The sequence below is a fragment of the Equus caballus genome, chromosome 16 (assembly GCF_041296265.1).
Source record: "Equus caballus isolate H_3958 breed thoroughbred chromosome 16, TB-T2T, whole genome shotgun sequence".
NCBI classification, from domain to species: domain Eukaryota; kingdom Metazoa; phylum Chordata; class Mammalia; order Perissodactyla; family Equidae; genus Equus; species Equus caballus.
The window spans coordinates 56,389,799-56,417,151 of NC_091699.1; the positions used below are offsets into that span (position 1 = coordinate 56,389,799).

At 41.8% G+C, this 27,353-nt stretch overlaps 1 long non-coding RNA gene across 4 annotated transcripts in view; it reads right to left on the bottom strand.

Moving 5' to 3' along the window:
* The window catches only part of LOC111768373 (uncharacterized), a 98,673-nt gene that overhangs the window by 37,973 nt on the left and 33,347 nt on the right, over positions 1 to 27,353 (bottom strand). For 2 of the 4 annotated variants that reach the window (XR_011426963.1, XR_011426964.1), the window contains one exon: positions 271 to 8,017. The exons of 1 other annotated variant lie outside the window; for it this stretch is intronic. This is a non-coding gene — a long non-coding RNA (uncharacterized lncRNA). Of the gene's footprint in view, positions 1 to 270; positions 8,018 to 12,747; positions 12,795 to 27,353 lie in introns of those variants that run through there. One more of the 4 variants, XR_011426962.1, reaches the window with a different exon arrangement.

Below are 27,353 nucleotides of genomic sequence, written 5' to 3' on the forward strand. Positions count from 1 at the left end.
TCAAAATTGGGGAAATTATCAGAAAGAAACTACTCCTCAAAAAAGTGCCAGTTTTAAATTGTTTCAGGGGCAAGTTATTTCAAAATCAAACCTCATACGCTCTTTAGGACAAATCAGAGAATAAGAGAAGAAGGAAAATATTTTCATTCTTTTAACCACATTGACACAGTGCTTATACTAGAACTTGTCCATGATAATTTTGTTTAAAACACTCCAATATTCATAAATATACATGAAAAGTCTGAATTTAATAGCAAGAGAATCTAAGGATATTTTAAAAATTAATTCAAGTGGGATTTATTCCAGGAAGGTAAGCACAGTTCAAAATTAGGAAATCTAATACTATATTTCTTCATATTAATGGATCAAAGGGAGAAATCATGTGATGATCAAGAGAGATTTCCAAAAAGCACAAAATTCTGATTTTTTAGAAATTCAATAAAATTAATAATATATACAAACACAAAACCAATAGCTTGTATCCTTTTTAGTGGTAAAACACAAGCATTCTGATTAGAGTTCCAAACAGTATAAACATGCTAAACAAGAAAATAACTAAAAAGTAAAATAAGTAGCATTAATATTCTAAATGAGAAGGCAAATTTCCCATTATTTGCATATATTTTCATTGCATTCCTCAAAAACACAAGAAAATCAACTGAAAAACTAACAGAAATAATAAGAAATTCAATAAAGTGATCAAGTACATAATAAATGTAGAAAACAGGTTTCCTATACAACAAGAATAAAGATCTAATTCACTTAGAAAATGCAATATAAAAACAGATCCCACTCACATTTATATAAGATACATATGAATAAATCCAACAAGCATGTATATGGACTATCAGATTGAAACCATAAAGCTGCACTGAAGGATCTAACAGAACACAGGCCTATACGGAGAGGAATGTCATGTTCTTGGATAGGAAGATTAAAAACGGGAAGATGTCAGTTCTCTGAATCTATAAATTGAACCACCGCCAATCAAAATTCCTAGATAAAGTTTCTAGAAACTTGATAAACATGATTCTAAAGTTCATCTGGGAAGACAAATACATAAGAATAGCCAGAATATTCAAAAAAGGAGAGTATTAAGGGGGATCCATATTAAATGTGCTGTAAATCATAGCTAGTAAATCTATAACTAAACTAAATCTATAATGTAAATCTATAGTTATTAAAACAATGATAAACGAATACATTGATCAATGGAATAAAATAAAAGGTTGTGTATTTAAGAGGTGGAATTGCAAATCCGTGAGGCATCAAGGAAAATAAATGTATACAACCGCCTTTCTTCTTACATAAAAACAATCTTTTTCCTAAATCCACTTCCTAATAAATCACTTTCACACAAATCCTCAACTCAGAGTCTGCTACTGGAGAACCCAACCTAACCTGCATCACCTTATTTAATTCTCAAATACAATTTTATTCTATTTTACAAAAATAAAAATCTGAAGTTTAGAAAGTTAGGAAATATACCCAACTTAAGTGGTAGATCTGGAAATAAAAGTCAGATCAGGGAGGTTGCAAAGCTCATTCCCTCAGCCACTTTACCTGTTGCCACCCCAGGCTCTCTTTGGCTTCACAAGGTAGAGGCCAGGGACACCCCTTCTGAAGGTTTATACCAGTGACTCACATCTGTAATGCTGACATGTCACGGACAAAGGCAGATCTTTGCTTCACCATTGCCCCAAGATTCACAAGATAATTGTAGATAAAAATACCTGAAATGTGCATAAGTTCTGCTAACTATAAAACATCCCACTATCATATCACATCATTTTCAAAAAGCACCAATTTTGAAATTTTATCTCTGACCACACATTCCGCACCAGAGAATTTTAGGTACGTTATTCAACTGAAAATAATTCTAATTGCCTCTCTGCATACCTTTATCATCCAGTGAGTCACCATTAAGCAAATGGGACAAGTCCAGAGTTCCCAATTCCACCCTATAGCCCCAGTGGGTGAATCATCTTCCATGAAGTCTTTAAAGATTATACCACTAACAGGGCACTGGTCACACTAGTTTCTAAGGGTCTTTTTCCTTGTCTACTTATGGGCTCTCTGAAAACAAGAACTCATATTCACATTCCTAAAACCTGTGAAGGTGCCTAGCACTTGGTAGGTACTTAACGTTTGTTGAATGAACAAGTGAACGGATGATGAATGAATGATGCTAGAGGAACAGATAAAGGCATTACTCTTCAGACTAGAAGAGAACAGGAGTCAAATCCCAGAAAGGAAACTCATAGGCTGACTGTGGGTGTGGCTACTTGCCTAAGGTAGCTTTTCACCCGTAGAGAAGATTGGGGAGCTTCCCTGTGACGTACCTCTAGCACCACAACACGCTGTTCCACAGATATTTTTTTACGTGTCCATTTTTCACATATCAACCTTTGGCTCCTTCTTAGACGGACTAAGTCTTTGTGTACATTTGTATGTCCAGCAGCCGGATCAAAGGCTAGAGCAAAGTAGGAGCTCAGTGCTTTCTGCTTCAGTGCATGAATTGATGACTGATTAAGTTATATTCTCCTTCTCAATCAAAAGTCCAAACACACCCAGGATGACAGTCTTCTGACAGAGCAATGAACAGGGACCCATGCATTTTCTGCAGTTGACTTGGCCTGAGGTTCCCTCCCCATGTCCCCTTTAGGAGGTCTAAGACCACTAGACAATGGCTGAGAGTGTTGAGGGAGGATCTTGGTTAGACTGACTGAAAAGTGGGGCAGCCATGATGGATCTGGCCAGGGTAGCACACTCTGAACATACTTCCCGTTGCACTGGTCGTTCAGAGTTGTGGCCAACAAAGGAAATAATGTTGTGCTAAGAGGAAAAACAAATTAAAGAGAAACAAAGCTTAAGTATGCAGCTTAGCTGCAAGCTAAGAATACAGGAAGCTGGAGCAATGGGCATGACCCCAGCCTTCAGAGGCCACTGGTACCATATCAGAGTGACCATCTGGAGGGAGAGTTCTCCATTCCAAGGTCTGCTGTCAGTCAGAGGAGGCCAGAGAGTTCAACCAGAAGCTGGGAGAGAATTATTATTGAGCCTTTCAGAGAAATTTAACATTATAATTATAGTAGTACTGTTATTTAATCTCTAGAGGTCTAAAGTTGTTCTAGGCCATTATTAGGCCCTTGAGAAACATGGGCCTTCCCTTGCTAATAATAACCTGGGACATTTGTGAAATTAATTTATAGGTGTACTCTGTTCATATTTTATTGCATAAAATTCCCCAAGAAATTCATTAACCAGCATTTTTTATTATAGCAAAGGAACTCTTATATTTAAAAAAATAAATTCAGGTAAAGACTACTCCTAGACCTTTCTCTATAACTTAGGAAGCAGATAACAGCTTAAGATGGTCTCAAATGACCATTGTTTATAACTAACTTAAATCCCTTAAGTCAAATATAAAGCCCTTAGAGCAGATCTAAAGCCCCAAACTGCCAGGGTCCTCTTGCTTTGTCTGTAGGAGGAACTGAGATGAGTCTATACCCAAATCAGTGTAAACATGACTTGAGATACGGAAAACTATTCTTTGTGTATGCACGCATATACACACACAATTTTCCTGTCATCTTAGTAATAATATCAATTTGCTCTAAACGTTTTTTCTTCTAATATCAGCTAGTACTGGACCTTTAACCTTCTTTTATAGGTGTTTTCCAATTCAATGATCAGCTTAAATCTTCCCTAAACCAATGACAAGCTCTACTTAAACCTATAGCTATGAAGCCTCACACTGAAGAATATACCAAACCACTGGCAATGGCCACGAATATAAAGGCAGAGGCAAGATCACTGGACATTTACTTAATTTTTATCGATGCGTTGGAAACATTTGGAAATGTAACATATTTACTCACACCCTCCATAAGCACGAATTGTCCTCTTCTGCTTCTATGCCCCGGAGCATGAGGCGCTACCGTAAATGAAATCCTTGTCTTCATTTCTTGCCTAACGTAGGTACTGATTTTTTTTCTTTTCTACTAGTACTTTCATTCACTGAACACCAATTTTGGGTTCTTGCTCCTTAAAATATAAAAATGAGTAAGACACAGCCCTTGTTATCCAAAACACAGCCCAAAAGGGGAGATAGACAGGCAAATAAAAAGATAAAAAGCTGTACTGTGAAAAGAACAATCGATACCATTACTGAGTGTTTACCACGTGCTGGTCAGGCAGCTAAGCATATCCCCTGCAGCCTTTGATACAGTCCTGTCATGTAGACTCTGCGATCATTCCCATCTTACAGATGACGGGACTGAGGCTTGGAGTGACAAGTCACAGACTCAGCGTCCTATAACTAGGTAGTGGGAAGAGCATGTTACAACAAGGAGGGAAAAGGAGCTTGGCCTTGTTGATATGGGTAAGACTTTAAGGAGCAGGAAGTCTCTGGGCTGAGCCTTGAAGAATAAGTAGGAGGCTTCTGGGGTCCACAACATTTGCCTGGCTGGGAATCTAAAATAGACAGTATTGCGGGAGGTCAAATTTCTTAAAGGGCTTTTAGACTCAGTAACTGGAACATTTTTTTGATATTTGTTTCCCCATTTAGCCAACATAATGTAACAAGATCACCAAAAAATTAAATGATATGAAATAGGGCATACATGGAAGACCCTCTTCTAACATCCTTCCACCCTACTTGGTTTCCCTCTCTTCCTAAAATGTTACAATTAGGGATCGATTTCTTTGAGTTAAGGAATCTTGTCTGCTCTCTGATAATTGCCTATTAAATGCACAGACAGACACATGTTAGCTATTATCCATTAACACTCTAGCATGAATCAGTGTTATCAGCTCAGGGCTAGCCCTGGAGTTTGATTGCCAGTTACTATCTGGGTGACCTTGGTTGATAATCTACCTGATGGGATTGTTGCAAGGATAAGAGACAATACATGCAAAGCACTGAGGGCAGTGACTGGCACTCTGTAAGTACTCAATAAACATTAGCTAATCTTATAATTAACAAGACCCTGAGGAATGGGGATTAAGGGGAAGTGTCTGGGTGAGGGCAAGGCCAGTTAGAACAGATTTTGGGGAGACCATCCCTGTCTCTCTGGAGCTGAGGGTCAGACACAAAGACATAGGGAACAAGAAGGCAGAGATTGGGCAAGGGGAAACAGAGGGGTCCCCTCCATGGTATGGCTCTGGTTAAGTCACATATGGTTGCATGTTGGTTTCCCCACGACCCTTATCAGTCTTGTTCATCACTGTATCCCCAGCACCCAGTGCCTGCTAGGTGCTCAATAAGTTGAATGATTAAATGAACGAATGAAGGATTGATTATATTTTTGCATTTAAAAATACACATAATATGAATAGAAGAAAGACAGGAGGGACACACTCTAAAAAGTTCATTGTCTTCATACTGGGTTTGCAAGATTACAGATGACTGTTTCTTCCTTTGTACTTCTCTGTATTTTTTTTTCCAAATGTTCTGCACTGGTCTTTAGTTTCATCATGTGGAAGGGGGAAAAGTTCAGACAGTTCTTGGTTTTCTGGACTACCTGAAGTTAGGTTGTTCTCATTTTTCCCTCATAACGGAGGGAACTTTATGAAATAGAACTTCTCAAACTCTAAAGTGCTTATGAATAGCCTGGAATCTGGTTAAAATGCAGATTCAAATTCAGCAGGTCTGGGCAGCCCCTGAGAGTCTGCATTTCTAACAAGCTCCCAGGTGATGCTGACAGTGTCGGTCTGTGGACCACACTGTGAGAAGCCAGGCTACAGTCTAACATAAAATAAACCCCAACCCAAACAAACATAGAAAGAAAGCAAAAGCAAGAAGAGAAGATGTGCCCGTGCACAGCCGGCATCTCGCCCTGAAGCCAACGGGACTTCAGCACCGTTATGTCTTAGACGGTGCATTCTTCGGGATTCTATTTTGCTCACTGGTCTATTTGGAGGCTGTATTGTTCAAAAGAGAGGATTAGAGTCTATTAAAGCCCTGGGGATGCTCACATTTTCTCAACAAAAGGAAGGGCTGTGGCAGGGCTGGCTCATTTTTTTACTCTGTCTTCCATTAAATACCACCACAGTTGCTGTCAGTCGAGTTCTCTTTAGATTAATGTCTCCTAAATTAATTTTGTGTTCAATAAACCTCCATAAATATGTTTGTTCAGCAGACCAAATTGGGCCCTTCGATTTAACTAAGAGTGGAAGCGCAGCCACACAACACTCGTTCCCATTCACACGCTGTCGGCCCTGCTCTTTCATTAGTCACTGTCACCGGTGGTGTTCACTGGTCCCTGCTAAGCTCCTCCATGTAATCAAATGTTGCTCCTGTTGAATATAATCCTCCCAGAGCATAGAGGGGCATTTTCTAAATTGGCTGAAGAGGATTACAAAGCACTAGAGGAGAAAATAAGGAAAAGTGGAAACCATTCTTTTTAAGATTCTTTGACAGCGACAAATCTTCACTTTTTTTAACCCTCATTTTCTCACAAAATTTTTAATACACTCTGCTCCCCCACCTTGTCCCATTCCTTTCCCAGAGTCTATTCCAACCCTGCTAAATCCTAGTATTACTGACTTCGGAGTTGGTCCACACTCTTAATTTTACCGATAAGGAATTCGAAGCCCAGAGAGGCTGGGCAACTTTCTCAAAGCCCTCCAGGTCTCACCCCAGAAACCAGGGCTTCCTCCATCACCTCAGCTGTCTTGCTTAGTTTAAGAGTATTGAGAGTGTAGACTAGGGAGTGGACAAACCAGGTTTGCTGCTGTTCTGCCATCGGGATATTCCTGGTGAACAGCTTCAAAAGTCAAATGGTGCTTTAATAATAATAATAACAACGGTGGCCCTTGATTTTTACTCTTTAATTATAGAAATTTTCAAACATACTCAAAAGTAGAGAGAATGGTATGATGACTCTCCATGTACCTGTCATTCAGTTTCAATGTCTATCAACACCTGGCCCTCCTGGTTTCCTCTGTTCCCAATTTCACCACTTATTTATTTTTGTTGAAGCAATCATTTTTAATACTTTGGGTTATTTTTTTCCAGGTTTTACTGCTATGTCTCCAAATGAGATGCATTTGCTGTTATGTGCAGATTTGCCCATTTTAGATATCACCCAGTGACTTCCTGTTAAAGCAAACCAAGACATAGCTCTCCTCTCCAGCCTGGCCTCCTATCCTCTGGCTCAGTTTGCCAAAGAACGAATTCTAGGTCTCTTGCAGACATGGGATGGGAATCTGATATCTAACTGCTTCTTATATAGACTCAAATAACTCCTGTTTCCAGGGCTGCACCTCACTCAGCATTTTAAAGCTCCTGCAGCACCCCCATATCCGAGCCTTCCTCCTATTCTACATGACAAAAGCCAGCAAGGCATGTGTACGTACACACACTCACACACGCACACCTTCACTCACATGCACACACACCTTGAAACCACTTGGTTTTAAGTTTCATTCCCTTAGCTAAGCCATGAACCTTTCTTCTCTCGTCTCTCTGACTTGACATTTTGTGATTCAGGGTTCCAAGTGTTTCATACTTTTCTATTTCTTATTCTCCCTGTTGATTTTGGATAATTTTTTGGAAAACAGAAAGATCAGAGAAACACCTTTATTCCATCATCTTCCAGAATATTCTACTGACCACGATTTGAAACTGACTCTATCATTTATTAGCTATGGCATTTTGCAAGAGAGACTTACCTTTTCTGAATCTCAGTTTTCTCAACTTTCCTAATAATCTTCTCTTCCTAGGGTGGATGTATTGAATGAGCATGATGGTTGGGACACAGAGGAGTCCCGTTACATCAAGAGATGGATAACAGTCAGTGCACAAGTAGAGCTTGGACTTCCCCAAGAGGCTGGAGAGCAGAGCAGTCCCAGAAATAACTTGGTACCCTGCTCGGCACCACCAGAGGTATTCACCTGCATTCCTGATTCAGCTCACTACCCAAAGATCATCCAGGGGTTGGTGGGGCAGGCAGAAGGCTCACCTTCCAAACTGCCGCAGTACCCACCCCTGTGATGGGGAACATTCCACCACCTAAGGAAGAACCAAGGGGTCAAAATTAGTGGTCATCCTCACAGAAGTGAAATTCTGCATTTCACTTTCATGTTTCATTGTGTTTTATTTTTTAATGAATCAAAAGCTATCTGTATATCTATAACAATTATCATTTTGTCCAGCAATCCCATTTCTAGGAATCTATCCCAAAGATACATTGGCAAAAATAAGAAGAAAAGATATGTGCATATAACTATTTGCTGCAGTGTTGTAATTATAATAGCAGAAAACCAGAAAAATGTAAATGCCCCATCAATAGAAAAGTGAGGGAATAACAAATGGTATATCCACACAGTGGAGTGTTATACACCTGTCAAAAATGTATGGTATAAGTAAGTAGTTACCACAATAAATAAGTAAAAATTTCAATGTGGTTAAGTTTGTATAGATTCTAAAAAGTGGTGGATATAAAGATATGCATATATATGAAAATGCATATTTTAAAATGGAAGGATGAACCATAAAACTTTTTAAATGGTTACCTATAGACAGAAGGGAACAGAAGGTATAAAAATCTAGGCTTCTAGGGGCCAGTAAGGGGTAGTGGTTAAGTTCACGTGCTCCACTTCAGTTGGCCTGGGGTTTGCTGGTTCAGATCCCGGGTGCAGACCAACACTCCGCTTATCAAGCCGTGCTGTGGTAGGCATCTCACATATAAAGTAGAGGAAAATGGGCACAGTCTTTCTCAGCAAAAAGAGAAGGATTGGTGGCAGATATTAGCTTGGGGCTAATCTTCCCCCCCAAAAATCTAGGCTTCTACCTAGTTTTGAGGATTTGACTTGAAACATAATCTACGTACAGAATTTACATAATTACAAAATGAAGTTAAATTTTAAAAATACAATCCCTAAAATTAAAAGCAAAATTAAACAAATGAACGTATATGTATATCTTTTGGTAGCTTGATCTTGAGAGAAGATATTCTAAGTGATCTAAACTAATTACCGGTACATCCCTAGTAAGATATACCTTAAAGACAGAAAGACTTGCAAAATTCTTAAATTGCTTTCAGTAGTCACATTGTTGATGGGAGTATTGGTATTATTACCCAACAGACTCTGAGTCTGTGTATTGTAAAAAAAAGTGGAGGGAAGGGGTACTCATGATGGTGTCATTGAGAATCAGGTTGTTTGGTGTGGAGAAAAGGAGACACAGATGTCAGATCAGTGAGGTTTACTCTGTAATCCTAAATCTGAAATGATGGTAACAGCGTGAACTTATATTTTACTTTTGGGTATTTTAATTTTTTCACTTTTTATTTTGAAATAATTGTAGATTCACAGGAAGTTGCAAAAATAGAAAGGTCTTATGAACCTTCACCCAGTTTCCCCTAATGGTTACTTGCTAAATAACTATAGTACAATGTCAAAACCAGGAAACTGACATTGGCACAGTATGTGTATAGTTCTATGTCATTTTATCATGTGCATGAATTTTTGTAGCCACCACTACAAGAAAGGTACAGAATTATTCTATCACCACAAAGATCTCCCTCATGCTAACCCTTCATAATCATACCCACCTCCTGCCACTCATCATTCCTAACCTCTAGCAACCACTAATCTGTTTTCCATGTCTATAATTTTGTCATTTCAAGAATGTTATATAAATGGAATCATACAGTATGTGACCCTTTGAGATTGTTTTTGTTCATTCAGCATAATGCCATTGAGATCCATCAAAATTGTATCAATAGTTTGCTCTATTCCATGGCCTGGATGTACCCCAATTTGTTTATCCATTCACTCACTGAAAGATATTTTGGTTGTTTCCCGTTTTGGGCTATGACAAATAAAGCTGCTGTGAACATTCATGTTCTGCTTTTTGTGTGGAAATAAATTTCATTTCTCCGGGGTAAATGCCCAGGAGTGTGATTGCTGGGTCATTCTATAACTGTATGTTTCACTTTTAAGAAACTGCCAAGTGGTTTTCCAGAGTGGCAGTACCATTTTACATTCCCACCAGCAATTTGAGAGAACCAGTTTCTCTGCATCCTTGCCAGTGTGTGCTACCGTCATTTTTTTTTTTTAATTTTAGCTTTCAAATAGTCATATAGTGATATCTTATCATGGTCTTCATTTGCATTTCCCTAAAGGCTAGTGGTATTCATCATTTCATCTGCTTATTTGCCATTTGTATATACTTTTCAGTGAAATATCTCTTCATGCCTTTTACCCATTTTCTAATTGGGAAGATGTTGAGTTTTGAGGATTCTTTATATATTATAGACATGTGTCCTTTACCGTATATGTTATTTGCAAATGTTTTCTCCATGTAGCTTGTCTTTTCATCCTCTTAATGCAGTCTTTCATAGAGCAGAAGTTTAAATTTTGATGAAGTCCAATTTAAAAATTTTCTTTCTTTTATGAATCATACTTCAGGTACTCTGTTTAAGAACTCTTCATCAAGCTACAGGTCCCAGATATTTTCTCCTATGTTTTCTTCTAAAAATTTTATAGTTTTATGTTTTACCTTTAAATCTATAACCCATTTTAAGTCAAATTTTATACAAGGTGTGAAGTTTAGGTCAGGTTTTCTTCTTCTTCTTCTTCTTCTTCTTCTTCTTCTTCTTCTTCTTCTTCTTCTTCTTTTTTTTTTTTTTTTTTGCCCTATGGCTATCCAGTTGCTCCAACACCATTTGTTAAAAAGATGATCCTCCCTCTACTGAATTACTTTTTGCACCTCTATCAAAAATCAATGTAGTTTTTTGTGGGGTTTTTTTTAGATTTTATTTTTTCTTTTTTTCCCCAAAGCCCCCCGGTACATAGTTGTGTATTTTCAGTTGTGGGTCCTTCTAGTTGTGGCATGTGGGATGCTGCCTCAGTATGGCTCGGTGAGCAGTGCCAGGATTCGAACTGGCAAAACCCTGAGTGGCCAAAGCAGAGCCCGCAAACTCAACCACTTGGCCACAGGGCCAGCCCCAAAAGTAAATCAGTTAGTTTGATTCTGGGTTTTCTATTCTGTTCTATTGATCAGTGTGCCTATACACCTCTGCCAATAACTGTTGCCTTAATTATTGTAGCCATATAGTAAGTCTTAAAATCAGGTGGACTGATTCCTCTCACTTTTTAAAAGAAATTGTTTTAGCTATTCTTCTTCCTTTGTCTTACCATATAAATTTTAGAATAAGCCTGTCTCTTCTACAAAAAAAAAAAAAACTTGCTGGGATTTTAAAGGAATTGTGTTGATCTATAGATAAATTGGGAGAAGTAACATCTTTCCTGTGTTGAGTCTTTCAATCCATGAACATGGTATGTCTCTCCATTTATTTAGATCTTCAGTTTCTTTCATTAGTATTTTGTAGTTTTCAGTGTACAAGTCTTTTACAAGCTTTGTTAGAGTTATACCTAAATACATCTTTTTTTAAAGGAATCATATATGATATGTTTATTATTTCCATTTCCATGCATTCATTGCTGGTGTACAGAAATACAAGTCACTTTTGTTTGTTGATGTATCCTGCAACCTTACTCAGCTCATGGATTAGTTCTAGATTTTTTTTTGTAGATTTATGGAAATTTTCTATATAGGCCATCATGTCATCTGCAAATAGAGAGGTGTATTCTCTTCCAATCTGTACGCGTTTTATTTCCTTTTCTTGCTTATTGGACTGGCTAGGACTTTGAGTACTTGTTGAATAAGAGTGATGAGAGCACCAGGTGAGGGTGAAGTCTAGTCTCTCCACTAGCCTTTCCTGGGTGTGAGGAAGAGGTATGGTTTGTTTATCTGGATGAGAGTAATTATTGTCAAAGAGTTTTCTGTCCTTCCAGGCTGTACCTTTCATGTCCTTTGGCTAAAGAGAGATAGCTTTACTTGGGCCTCTTTTTGTCTGTACCCATTGACATTTCTGGGTTTCCAGCTTTTGGACATGTGAACTGAGCTGCAGGCAGTCTGGGATGTAAGGAGGCAAAAAGAAAACCCAGGGAACTCACAGCTATGTTGTTTCTCAAGTCCTGAGGTCTCTGGCTGATCTACCTTCTTTTCTACATCTTTCAGAGCCTTCTTAGTTTGTTTATAATTTCCAGAGTTTTCTGCTGTATTTATTGGGAAGAGTAGGGAGAAATGTTTCTACTCCATCTTGCTTGGAATTGGAAGTACAAGACATTCACTTTTAAAGTAGATACAAATATTTCCTATTTTTACTTTGAAAAACTCAAAGAAAGGTTTTCTGAACATGATCCTCTGTTGATATTTCAGTTGGGAGTCCTCAGCTGCAGACAGGCATGAAGCCTCAGACCTACAATGCTTGATGCTTCATCAGGTAGGATGATGAAGCTCCTGGACACAGAGGGCTCTGGCATCTCTCCAGAGGCTTTCAGAAGTTCAACATTGCCATTTAGTTTTTCCCTAACACAAAGGAAACACTTATACCAGAGACACCTAAGATAGGAAGGCAGCTGCTGAAGAAGTGTTGGGGAACACTATCCTCCTTCAGGTCTCCTGAACTACCTCAATCCATCCACAGCCACTGAATTACTGTGGTTTGGATTTCACCCCAGAGCCCTCCATCAGACCCAGAAAGATGGTCTGTGAGCTTCAGATAAAACCTGGTCCCCATTCTAAACCTTTCCCACAGGATAATTTTATTCTCTCCTAAATGTTCCCATCTCAGATGTCTCTCACTGCCAACAGAATTGATTTACAAGATGGAAAGAGGAACAGGAAAGTCAGAAGTCAGTCTTGTTGGGTCTGGGCCTTGACTCCTTTACCTGGTTGATGCCTCCTTTATTCTGAAGACTGGCAGCAATTGGTTCCCCTAGAGGAAGAAGAATGATAGAGGGAGAAGCCCAATCACACAATGGAAATTTTAAAAATGGAATTGAAGCTCCATGTCTCACTAAGTTTCCTCAGGAAAAGGAGATAGAGATGGTTGTCTATCATCTAAAGCACACTGCTGCCTCAGGCAATGGGCACTGAGATGTGTATTCTGTTCTAGAGCATTCCAGACCTTCACCGTGGAATGACTTAATAGTCACAAAGTTCCTGAGGATGGGAGAGGGAACCCCTCACCCCCACCACCCAGCCTAAGAGGTCCCACCACTCTCCTGAGCCTCTAAATCCCTCCCCACTTCTCTAGGATTCTTTTTTTTTTTTCCCCATAAGGGGGCAGCGTGAGGAAGATTGGCCCTGAGCTAACATCTGTTGCCAATCTCCCTATTTTTGCTTGAGGAAGACTGTCCCTGAGCTAACATCCATGCCAGTCTTTCTCTATTTTACATGTGGGTTGCCACCAGAGCATGGCTTTAGGAGCAGTATATAGGTCTGCGCCTGGGATCTGAACTCACGAACCCACAAACCGCAGGCCACTGAAGCAGAGCATGTGAACTTAACCACTATGCCATGAGGTCAGCCCCTCTAGGACTTCTTATTTTCCAGCCCTGTCCTATCATCATATCACATCTATATCTTAGTGTGATTTTCTGCTTACTCTACTTCTAGCACAGATAAGTTGGGTTCCTCTAACACAGGAAGCCCTTTACCCCTTGGACATGTGGCTTGGACCCCACCAATTTCACAGCCTTTGAAAGTCTGGAGTTTTCCCAGGAATTTTTTAATTCCCAGGCACTAATAAAAAAAAAAAAAAGACAACTTTCTGAAGACGTGATACAGATAAAAGGCACCTATCTTCCGCATACAGCTTGATGAGTTTTCACACACTGAACACACCTGTGAAACTAGCACCCAGATCAGGAAACAGCTTATTCTCCCTGGATGCCTCCCTGGTCACTGTTCCCACCTCCTCCCCACCCCACCACGAGAGTCACACTCTAGCATCTTCTGAGGGCAGGCATTATTACCAGGAACAGCTTGAAGCCTTTAAGTGCATTGACTCATTGAATCCTCACCGTGACCCCTGAGATGGTTCTGTTACTGACCCATTTAACAGGTGAGGACACTGGGGAACACACAGTGTGAGCTACTTGCCGAGATGCTGCTGCTGGTGACTAGCAGAGCGAGATTCAACATGCTGTCTGGCTCCAGAGCCACACTCCTGAACCACTAAACTGTGCTGCCAAAAATGTCACGGCGGCTGGAGAACGCGTCTCAGTCAAGTAAAACTAGATTCTGGAAGAATAACCACTCACCTCCACAGGGCCCTTTGCCTGTGGCTTCCATGTGCCCTTTGTTTACATCTTCTCACTTGCTGCTCAGAACGTGGTGAGGCCGTGAGGCTCAGAGCGGGAAGGGGCTGGCGTGAGGACCACAGCTGGAAGGGCAGAGGCAGGTCTGAGTCCAGACCAAATCAAGGACCATTCTTGTCCTCTAATTTTGCATGGGGAAACTGAGGCAGGAGGGGTTAAACGAATTCCATTGCCCCTCCTTCCAGTGGGTTTCGTTCACAGCTGGGTCTAATTTGTCCTCAGTCAGGGCCTGTGTCTGGACTGAATGATCAGAGGCCACTCAACTCTTTAGACTCTTTGGTGAAGTGTGGGACCTTGGTTGCCCTTGTGCTGGTGACAGGAGGTTACCAGGGACCCAGGAACCCAGGCAGGTGCAGGAGGAGGAAGAAAGGACAACAGGGAGATGTGTGCAGCACAGGGTGAGCAAGGCAGAGGCCTCTGTGCATTTGCCGCCCGGTAGGGGATGACCTGTCAGCCCCTGACCTTCAGGGACAGCCCACAACGGCCTTGGCATCAAGGTGTCAGTTGGACTGCGCCCCATTCTGGTATTCAGGGTCCTCTTCCAAGCTCAAGTGGTGGCTGGTGGCAGAATTCAGTTCCTTGGGAGACCAGAATTGAGGGCCCTATTTTCTTGCTGGCTATTAGCCAGAGACTAGAGGTCACCTTCAGATCCTTACCACAGGCCTCTCCATAGGCCCTCTCACAATATATCAATTTTCATTTCAAGACCAGTAGAAGAAATTTATTTCAGTTTTTGAACTTGTTCCTTCAGGGAGGGCCCAGCCCCTTTTAAGGACTCAAGTGATTCTGTCAGGCCCACCCAAATAATCTTTTGATCAAATTAGTGACCTTAACTACATCTGGCAAATCCTTTCTCCTTATAACATAATCATGGAAGTGATATCCCATCATATTCATGAGTCCCTCTCACACTCACAGGGAGGGAATTATATAGAACATGTACCCCAGGGAGTCAGGAATCTGGGTAACATGTTAGAATTCTGCTTATCACATCAGATGATGCTATCGATTCTGGTCCAGGGACCTCATTTGAGAACCACTACTTTAACAGAGCTACTAAATAAATATGAACATTTATGTGACTGTGAAATCAGTGAGTACAGAAAAGCAATGATTATATATATCTGGATGAAGATTTCTAATCAAAGTGGCAGAATTCCAGTGGAAATGCACTCACTACACTGAATACCTATTGATACTAGATACAATTCTTTTAATTATGAAGTTATATTTAAATTCAAAAAAAGATAAAGAGGACAAGAAATTGAACATAAATATGCAGTGGTGAGTAGGGGCTAAAATCTTTGGCTACTGGACTCTGGGGTTATAGGCATAGGGAATTGAGTTTAGCTTCTCTGGGGAACCATCTAATTTGAGCCCTTAGCATTTGAAACTGTTGACCATGCCCTCTCAGTTCCATTACACATTTCCGTAAATGTAAGTGGCACCAGTGCTTTCTGGTTTCCCTCCAGCCACTCTACACACTCTTCTCAATCTCCTTTACATGCCCTTCTTCCTCTACTGTCAGGTTGTTGCTCAGGGCTCTATTTTGCATCTTCTTCTCTTCTCAAGTGACATGCTCTCCTGGAGTACTCCAACAAAACCCATGGCTTCAAAGACCATCCCCGCATTGAGACTTCTTAGTCTTTATCCCCAACCCACGTCTCTTTTCCTGAAGAGCAGACCCATATATCCAACATTTCTAAAACAGCATTATCTCCCAGCCATTCAAACTTATGTTCAAATTTGAACTTATCCCCTTTCTGCCCACCCCCATCCCACTCCAAAAATGCTTCTCCTCCCATATTTCTCTCTTAGTAAACGGCACTATCATCCACCAAGATGTTTCAAGCAAATCTGGAATTCTTCTTTGACCCATACCTCCCCCTCACCCCCCACATCTAGTCAATCATCACCAACTGTCAATTCCACCCCCCAAATAACCCCTCCGTCCATCCACTTCTCTCAATTTCCATAGCCACTATCATAGTTCAGTCCATCATCTTCTCTTGTCTACATCATGGAAATGGTTTCCTAACTAATGTCTCTGCTTCTATTGTTATTTTCTTCCAACCCATGCTCCACTTCTTAGCCAGAGGGATTCTACTAAAATTCCAATCGCATCATATCACTCCTCTAGTAACAGCCTCACTGGCTTCCCATTGGTCCTTATGGTAAAATTCCATACTATGCCTTCAAAATTCTCTGCTACCTGGCCCCACCCTAGCTCTCCAGTTCCAGTCTTGCCAATCCTCACCCCACCCTCTATAATGCAGCCATACTGTACTGTAGTTCATTCTTCCCATACCCTACTCTCTTCCCTTGTTTAACTCCTACTCAACCGTCAGGTCTTGGTTTACATATCCTATCTTCCAGACAACTTTCCTGACCTCCTAGACAAGGCTGGGACATGACCAAATATATCATAGTATCCTCAACTTCCCCATAATAATATTTATCCTACATCATTGTGGGTGCTGAAAGCTCCTTGAACAAAAACACAGTGATGACCATCATCTGGTCCTCCTCTGTGTCCTCAGTGCAGCCACTGAAGCAGTGGGTAAACTATGTCCTTCCAGAAGTGATAAGTGGCTAAGTGCCTAGAGGCAGTTCCTTGCTAGATCTACCATGAAGGGTGGCACAAGTACTGAATTCCCTCAGGAACAGAGACATAGTCACTAGGACTCCAGCAAACAGAGAGGTTTTTCCCTGAATGAAATATGATTTTAATTTGTACAATATACACATTTATAATAATAATAGCTGCATGAGACATGCAATAATAAGTCCCTAATGCTAACCTGGGGCAAAATATCTAATATGAATTAAATTGGCTCTGTTCCTAGGAATTTTAGCATATTGCATTGTGGAGTTTTAGCTAAAATTGTGCAGAGCATAGCTGATTAATATTCTAATTAAAATCAGAATAGGACAATAGGAAATTGTTGGTTTTCCCCAGTAGTGAATAAATAAATACCTTCCCAATAAAAGTAGGCTTCCAATAGACATTTGGCTGCCCTAGGCTCCATCTTCTGAGAGAATCACATAGCAGGCCTACCTAGAAGGTTGTGTGGCCTTGAAATGCTAATGTCTCCAAAATCTACCCCATGAATACCCTCTTGTCTATGGTGGCATTTTGGGCCTTTGGAGGAATCCTAGATAAGTGCAATCATTTTCTTCTCTGTTTTACCTTAACATAGAGAAACGGTCTCATTCACAATTTTGCAGGAGCAGCTCGCTATACAATATGAATCTGCCTTTGGCCTTAGATGGTGGAAACAAATGTGGACATTTGTACCAAACTAGGTCAGTCCAAAGTATATGAACATAGGGAGCTGAGCTGGAAGGCCAAGTGGGCTTGGGGTCTGAAGGAACTCCTTGGGGGCAGCCATGATGGCTCACCATGAGCCCCAGTGAATGAGCAGAAATGGAAGTCTGCACGGGCTACAAGTCTGTGGGGCTACAAATGCAGCAGTCCCCCTAGCAGAAATAGGAAACCATGAGCGGTCAAATGGCAGAGCAAAATCAGAGTGCATGAAATTTCCCAGAGTGCTTAAAACAAACCCTCCTTTTCTTAAGCTAGCTTGAGCACTTTTCTGCTCTTTGCTAGACAGCAACTCCTGAGATAAAGGGAAGTAGTGACATAGGTCGCACGATTTCCTGCCCAGGTTCTTAACTTCCTTCCTGGTTAAGAACTGTCCCAGTGCCTTGGATGAGGACCGAGATGATGTTGTGAGGAAAACTATGGGGAATATGAAGCTGGGCACAGCAGCAGCAATAGTAAGGTGAAAGAACCAGCACCCAGAAGAACCCCAATAACTGGAAATATGGTAAATCTAACAAGAAAAAGGTCAATACGGGTGAAGGTAAAGACCTCCATTTGGACTAGGAAAAAAATTAACCAGACAGCTCAGGATGAATAGTGGAAGTAAGAACTGATGCAACAGTGATGCATGTTGAAATGACTGAGGGGGTTAGTTGAAAACATGTCTGATACATCCATGCTCATGAACTCAGCAACTACTCTACGTGCTTACCACATGCCAGGCTTTCTGCTAGGAGCTATACAACCATGCATCAGAATTTTTACTATGGCCTTTCTAATATCTAATAAACATAGAAGGCCTCATTTTCAACAAAGTGGCTAAGAGAAAAGAGGGGGTTATAAAGAGTTCCAAACTCACCAGATTCAGCCCTTGCCCCCTTTAAATTTGTCCGATCCATGTCCCTTTCACAGTTATAATGAGCATCAGCTCCTGCTTCTTCTGGGGCTTCCCTTTTATCCTTTCAATAGATGTCTTAGTTTGGATTCTCCTAAAAGCAGATCCTCAGACAAAGATTTGAGTGCAAGTAGCTGATTTGGGAGGTAATCCGGGAAACAGAGTGAGGGAGTGAGATAGGGAAGGAAGGCAGCCAACAATGTTACCAAACCAGTTACTGCTGGAATAGGCGGAGCTCAGGCTTGGCGGGACCTCAGGAAGCCAGCATAGGATATAACGCCAGAGTTATTCTTACAAAGGAGTGGGAATCTGGGGTGTTTATACTCCGACTCTCATCAAGGATTGGTTGAGGGCTGCTTCCAGGACGTGGGGTTTCTGGCTTGCCTTGCATGTAGGCTGTGTGCTCCCAGGGCCGGATAAATAGCCCTCAGGCAGAGATTCACAAACGTCACAGTAGCAGCCTTTGTCTTAGAGAGGCAAATTCTGAGGGGATGGGCTGGGACACTAATAACTACAAAACTCAAGGGGCCAGCCCAGTGGCTCAGTGGTTAAGTGCTCATGATCCACTTTGGCGGCCTGGGGTCCGCCAGTTTGGATCCTGGGTGCGCACCTACACACTGCTTGTCAAGCCATGCTGTGGTAGGCATCCCACATATAAAGTAGAGGAAGATGGGCATAAGTGTTAGCGCAGGGTCAGTCTTCCTCAGCAAAAAGAGGAGGGTTGGTGGGAGATGTTAGCTCAGGGCTAATCTTCCTCAAAAAAAAGAGGATAACTACAAAACTCAAGTTTTCTTCAGGATTCATTATCCTTCTCCACAGTTGTGTTCTTTGGCTTGGTATAAGGATGGAAAGATGGGCTGATTCTTTTACAGCAAGCAGAAGATGGCAGAATCAGGAGTCTGTGCGAAAGGAAGAGGACAGACAGTATGTTGTACAAAGTTCTTGTCGCCGTGTTGCAGGAGAAACATGTCTGGCTGAATCCTAAGGTGCATCTATTGACTAGACGTGTACAAGTGTCCCAGGGTCTGAGCACCTAAAAACTCCCATCACAGCAGCAAATCCTAAGCAGACTGTTCACCTTCTAATGTGGCCCAATGAGTCAACATGGCCCCAAGACACTGAATAAATTGGCTAAAAGTGGATATTCTTCCTTTCTTCGTAAAATACTTGACTTTGTTCTCTTTTACACTTGAAATTGAAAATACACTTGGATTTTTAAAAAACAGGTTGATGATTACCTGGGCTGGTGGAAAACAATGTGAGACTAGCAGAAAACACATGTAAATATTCCATTAAAATCTTCCTAGTATGTAGATTTTTAAAAATCATTTGGGGACAATAAAGACAAAGTAGCAATCTATTTTTTGGAATAATTGTCTTCATGCCAAAAGAAATGCTCCATCTAAATTTTTTTAATATGGAAGGAAAAATTCTTAGAAAAAGACTTTTCCCTGAAAATATTGCTTTTTCTCTTTCCCTTCGTTCCTATCCCTGACCCCAGCCCAACTGGCAGCTTCCCTTCACTATTAATCAGCTCGTAAACAGAGGGCTCTTTCATGACAGCTTTCCAGAGTGATAAGCAATGTGACAACCTTCAATCTCATCCTACCCAAATTTGAAATACCAATCCTTGCATTACATACTCCTTTTTCTGTAGTCCAACACTCCATAAACGTGACTAACGCATTTCTTCAGTTGTCTATATCCTTTCCGAGTCTACATTGCTGTCCTAGACTTAATAGGCCCTAAGGAAAGACTGTCTTAACTATTTTATCCATTTAGAATGGTGGCACACACCACCAGCATGGCTGCCATGTTGCCTAACTCCAGAGGGCACCATTCACATACAACACTGTGAAAATGGAACCCTGGAGTTGTACACTTAGCAGCGCTGATCAGTATCAACTCAAGATTACTGCTCATTGGTGACCTTGATAATGAAGTCACCTTTCAATAGCAATTATGACAAACCCACTCACAATAAGGAAATATGGTTTTTCAGGTGAAGCAAGGCCTAGAGAGAAACTTAGAACTAGATGGAAATTTAGAGACCAGTGAGTGTGGCCCCTTCATTTGACCCCAAGCTATCCAAGCTCAAAATGGTTAATACAGCTTGGGATTGTTGAGTTTGTTCCAGAATATCCTAGAATATGTCTTCTGCCTCAACATCCTTCATCCCTACATCACTCCCACCACGTACCACATACCTTACCATTACTCATAGAGAAACCCGGATCAAGGGTACCAAACTCAAATGGCAAAGGGACCAGGCAGAGGATACAAATAATGTGGGCCAAATGGGACTGTGGTAACCTAGGGAGGGTTTCATTACCTGAGAGAATAGCCACCGCTGTGCCAATTGTACCATATAAGTGTGCAGGTCCAATGTGGCTAGATGCTCTTCAAGAGAAGCCCAAAGCTTAGATTTTTCTGTGAAATTTTCTGGCTTTTAAATGTAGTAAATTAACTTGTTTTTAAATACTGTATGCCAAGGAAAGCCAGATCTGGCCCATAGTCTATAGTATCTGACTTGGATGATAAACCCCGAGAAGGAATTAACATCTCCTCGTCGCTCACAGCTGGGTGGTCTGTTATGAGTCACCGTCTCTGAGTCTTGGTTTCTTCATCTATGAAATGAGAAAATGACCCCTTCTTTGAAGGATTTTGTAAGAACTAAGCTTATGTAGATAAAGCACATAGCACAGTGGCTGGCACAGTCCATTCTTAATAAGAGACGGCTGCTCACTTCCCTTTGTGGCTGAGACATATGCATGTGGGTGTTGGTAGCAGAATTCTCCACAGCCTTTCACCTATTCCTTTTCTGTCTATTAGGGAAAGATGCCCACTGCTCAAAGGCAGTGGGGTGGGGCGGTTTTGAATCCATCATCCTTACCTAAATCAGGGGTTTACAAATCAGAAAATTTGGTTTTGCATGCTTTCTGGTCTAAGGACGGTAAGAATAAATAAACAAGCAAACAATAAAAATAAAAAAGAATATATCCTACAAGTAGCATTTAAATATAAACCATAATAGCTATGAACATGAAGGCGGGGTGCTCACTTCAGGCCACGTTTGCAGAAGGTCACACCATAACATGTGTGCTCAGATCCAATTTACCGAGTCCCACTGGGTGGCCAAGCATGAAGTCAGTTGGCAGCTGAGAACACGCTCATGTCTTGTCTCAAAAGGTGAGTGGGTCTCTGCCTTCAAAAGGACTGAGTTGGGCTGCACTTAACTGTTGACAATGTAATAGCAGGGAGTGGGGCTAGGACTTCGGGTCAGGGCAGAGGCCACGGGCACTGGGGAAGCCCTTGGAGAGCCAGGCTCTCTCACTGACTCCTTTCCTGTCTCCCTCCTCCCTGTGATGATGTGGGATGTCTGACAGCAGTAGAATGTTTGAGCTCAGATTCCTGCCTGTGTTATTGGTTGGACTTCTTGTGTTTCATTCTCATTTCTATTTGATGACAATTTTCATAGCCGAATCATAACAGGCAGAAAATGTTCAGAGCTGCATTTTCTAAAGTCAATAAGGATTCTGAAGCAAAGTTGTTACAGAGTCAAACAACTTATGACATCTCAACCCCTGCCAGGCAAAAACGTTCTCTAATTTAAATTAAATAAATGACACAGAATCAGTGACCCCTATATGCCCACCAGCTCTTAGCACTAGGCCTTCAAAGTAAGCTCTCAATGCATACTGGTTATTGAATAAAACCAACTCTTGGCGAGAAGAAATAACGACCCATGAAGTAAAGCCAACAATAGAATGAAAACTGATACTCTCCAAAAGCACGAATTTACTCCTGTATTCTACTTCTTACTCACCAACAGTCTTTCTCCATTGGTTCATTCATTCATTCAATAAATATTTATTGAGCACCTACTACACTCCAAGCACACTGTTAAATTCTGAGGATAAAAAGATGATCTTTGGTTAGGACTTAAGGTTATATCTACTCTGTGAAAATGACATGGCTCTCAGAACTATAACTGCGGCCAGCTCATCCACTCTGGTCACCAACCTATAAAGTCCGTTTGTCTAAATCAGCGGATGTGCTAGAAACTGCTTTGCTCTCAATTTTGCTCTGTGCTTCAATGACACAGCATAAATGTCACTTGGTTTGGCCAAATTGAAAAACAGCTTAAAAGACGGAAAGGGGCATTTGTTTGTGAACTTATCACTGTTTTGGGTTATGAGTTTATTTCATGTTTGAGCTGCTGACTCTCGAACCAAAAGCCTTCACTTGAAATATACCAATGCTGTCCTAGATCAGTCTGTTATCAAGAAGAGGTGATCAGAGGAGTAAATGTGACAAAAATTAGGAACTTTCTGGTGGCCTATAAATTTCATTTAACCACAGTTTGCATGAAGAGACAGGTAAAATGCATAAGGCTGGGTATAATGCCAATTAGAAGAACAAATGATGCTTGCTGACTCATCTAGATCATTTAACTCTTATATTCATTTTGAGCACTTTGTGCCATTCACTGAGCTAAATGTTGTACCTACATTATCCCCTACAATCCTCACAGCAGCAGAGATAATCCTCTGTTATTAACTCTCCCATTTTATAGCTGAGGAAACTAAGGTCTTCTCATGGGGTTAAACGCCTGCCCAAGGTCACAAAGTTCAGGAAAGGTGGAGTCAGGAATCAAACCCAAACGGTCTGCATCCAGAGCTCCAGCTCCACCCAGTCTCCGCAGCTCTGTCATACACATCGCTTCAAGTGAGTGGCACCACCACCATGTGGCAGCCAGAGAGGCTCTATTCCCCATTTGACAGATGGGGAACAACAGCTCACAACTCACAGCTCTAATGGGCACCATGTTACAAGAGAACAGAGCACAGAGACAGCACCTCTGGCTGGCAGAGACTCAGGGAATCTGGAAGGACTGCAGCGCCCACCTTGGAGCGTTCTAAGATACTGCCCCAAGACTGAGCTCTGGTCACATTCTCTCAGCTCAACTGAATGCTTCAACTGGTGTCAGGAGACGCCAGAGAAATGAAACCCAAGGTGCCAGCCTGAATGTGCCTCCCAGAAACCAGATTCAAAGGGGAGGAGCAAACATCCATGAAAATCAGAAATGCGTTTATCTCTTGACCCAATAATCTCACTTATAGAAATGTGCCTACTGCTATTCTTGCACTCACGAAAAGATTATTCTTCGCTGCACTGTCTGTAACAAGAAGAGTGGAAACAACTCAAATGGCAACTCTAGAAGGATACACGAGAAGCTAATGAAAATAGTGAGCCCTCTGTGTGTTAGGGGAGGCACAGGAAATAGGTAGACGGGGCAGGGGTGAGAGTGAGCACCATGTATCTTTTCATAACATTTTGCTTATTGAACCATGTGAACGAATTACCTATTCAAAAAGGATGACCATCTCAAGCCCAATAAAATATTATTTGAACCTCTTTCGAGAGTCAGTTGCCAAGGCTAGTCATGAAAATTGTGTGACAGAATATATATACACAGATTTGGGGGAGATCTTCTCTGTCCCGCCACTCCATTGGCTCATACTTGGAGTATTTTGTCTGTATTATTCAGTGTAGGCCAAACTGCCTGTAGACAGTAGACCCAAAAATGTAATGGTCTGACACGGTAAAAGTTCATTTCTTGTTCACATGTTCACATGAAGGGTGTTTGAGTCTGCAGGTGACTCCCCTCCACATGGTCATTCAAATACGAGAATCCTTCCCCTCCCCTCATTCCATGTCCACTCCCCTCATTCCCTAAGGCCTCGATATCATATATATCCAACTGGCAGAAGGGGAACAAGTGTGAAGAGAACACATATGTTCACATCCTTCTTTTATTAAAAACCTTGGCCCAGAGATGACACACATCACTTCCTCTCATATTCTATTAGTGAAAACAAGCCGCATGGCCAGAAAGTACAAGGCAGGCTGGAAAATGCAGTCCCTAGCTGGACAACCTCTTTCCATCTCAACTTTTACCATAGGAGGGGAGAGCAGACAGTTACCCATCTCTGATACCATCTCTTTCTCCATTACTGAAGGAATACTAGGAGGGTTACTAGCTATCATTCTCTCAGCAAATCTTTCCAAGGAACCCCTGTGTCAGTCCTTGTTGATATAAAGGAGACTCTGATGTGGGTTGTGGAGATGAAGACGTTTATCCCCATTTGGAATAATGAAGAGATCCACAGGAGCTAGTTGGAGACCTTGCCTACCCTGAGCCTCCAGGTGGCCCAGCATAGAAATCAGAATCACTATCTTTTCCCATCACCCATCTCTGATACTCTTACCGATATTTCCTTGTTCCCCTCAGACTTGCTCTCTTTAGTTTATCATTTCAAAGCAAGAGGGCCCTTTAATGATCAATTGTATGGGCTCTTTCTTGATCCACCTGACTCCAGTTCCAGCACTTATTTCCAATGGAGTGGCTTCTAACCCCGTCAGCCCAGTGCCTCCACATGTGCTTACACTCATGTGCACACATGTGCATGCACTGAGGCTGTGATGTAGCTGTTACTGTGCCCAGCCCAAGGAAGCACAAGCAGCATGGTGCAAGGGACAATCCTGCCCACGGCCCTATAGGAAGGAAGAGAGAAACACAGCAACGGATATGTGAGGGGCAACAATTAGGGATAGATTTTGAGTTGAAATACCTCTGCCAAGAACCTAAAGCAACACAGATGTGATCTAGTCCATGGAATTCAGCAGGTGGAAGCAACAGATGCAGATTTGAAGGCTGCTGCATTAAACTGGAGCAAATAAAAGCAAAATTCAACCAGATCATGTACCTCTAGGAATTACTCACTTTTTCACCACCAAGGGCCCGTTTAATTATTTATATACATCACATGAGCTCATGTTTGCAAAGATTTTTCCTCCCAGAGAAATTACATTTATTAGATAACTATGTCTTCATTTCCCCTGTGTCTTATTAAGCAAAGACAAATGCAACTACCAAGCAGAGATTCTGATTATTCATTTGTTCATTCAACAAACATTTACTGAACTCTTATCATATGCCAGGCACTGGGGATACAGTGGAGAATATAGCAGACAAGGTCCCTGTCCCCCGTTCTTACTCAGAGGCAGATGTTCATCATATTATCATAAATATATAAGCACAAATTAGAAAGGAGAATAAAGGAGGCCGTGAGAGAGGATAAGGTGAGATTTGCACTAGGTGGGTCTTCAGGGAAGCCATCTCTGCCTAAGGAACATGTGGGCTGAGACCAGATTCTCAAGAGGTACGACTGCCTAAATTCAGTAATTCTCTCTAAAAGAGATGAAAACACTGAACTTAAAAAGGAAGCTGATAATGTCTACATGTCTGCTCTGTGCCAGATACTCTGTGTCTCGGGCCATTTCTCTCCACTATTTTATCTCCTCCTCTACCCATCACTTCTAGGTAGGTGGCCTGCTTCCCAATTTTTACAGATTAAGAACCAGGTTCCCAAAGTTTCAGTGGGCTGACTGCATCTCCTGGTTAGTAAGAGGCAGACCATGGAGTCAAACCTGGATCCACATCTCTCAGGAGCCAGTAACAGAAGACAGGTATGCTTGAGGGGCCCCTGCTCCAGCACTGGAAGAGAGGCTACCAAGAGGCACCCCCACCTGCTGTAAAGAAAGGATGGATGCACCCAGGTGACACTCAGGTGCTTAAACCCCCAGAGCATGTATGAAACCATAACCACACAGGCCCCTCCATCCCTTGGACCACCACATTTGCTTCCCAGGCTGTGCGAACAGGTCGTCCTTGAGAGCAGCCTAGGCAATGAGAGAGAGTTGCCCTTTTGTACAGATTTCTATAAATGAAATCTGTGATTTGACAGAATTTGACCTCTCATGCTGAATCCTTTGCAGGTCCCATCATCATTCCTGGCAGGACTCCCAACCTCCTATAAAAAGGAATGTGTGACCTATTTTAAAATTCCTCCAGGGAAAGAGTCAGCATGTTGCCTTGGCAACCAGTGCCGGCCCTTTTAGGAGTCTCTTGGTTCTTCCTTCAGTCTAACCTACTTCCACCCTGATGCAACTCAAAGCCCATTCATCCTGTGCTGGACTCCCAGGGATGGAGGAACAGACAGAAATGAGTGCCCACAACCACATCCTCCCGCCTGTCCCCTACTCCATGAGAGTTTTGAGGGATAGAGAAAAGGAAGGAGAAGAGAAGAGGAAGGAGTGTGAAAAGGAGCAGACAGGAGAATACTAAGAGACCCTTCAACCAGAAAGGGAGGCATGGCTTTAAAGGGCTGGTAGACTCTAGTCTTGCGAATTTGACCTGGTTGCAACTGTTGCAGTTTTGCTGACACTATCCCTCTGCCTTCCCTTCCACTGACCGCTCTAACCCCATGACCCAACTGCTGTAGGAAGCCTGCCTCTCTACCCGTTTTAAACTCCTACAACCCTGACTGTCTAGGTCTCCCATCAGGGCTTGCACTGTGGGCTTATATCTTTAGCTCCATCTACACGTGCATCCTGTCACCCTTTCTCAATACCAAAGCTCCTGGAGATAAGAGTGCAGATCTGATGTTTCTCTTCAGCCACCACATCTGTGCACTGTAATACACATTTCCACTGTCTTCAAAGAGAATTCCAAGACTTCTTTCCCCTTCTCCAGGTTGTTGAACACACACCTACTTCCTCTTCACCCACTGTCCATAGAGGACACAAGTAGGTATCAGGACCTTAATGGGAGCACCGCAAAGCAACCCTTCTGCCCTGGCCCTATCTAGCAGGTGGAAAACAGATCTTTGGTGGGAGGAGTGAGGGACTGGCACAACTGCTTTCTAGGACTACCTCGGCTGCAAAGGACAAAAGTCCAAGTCAAACTGGATTAATCGAAAACAAAGGGGGAGAGAGAAAATGTATGGACTCATTTTACTGTAAAGGCTGGATCCAGTGGCTCCAACAAAATGGCCTCCATCTCTTAACTTTATTCTCTCTCTTTTGGCTTCATTCTCAGCAGGCCTT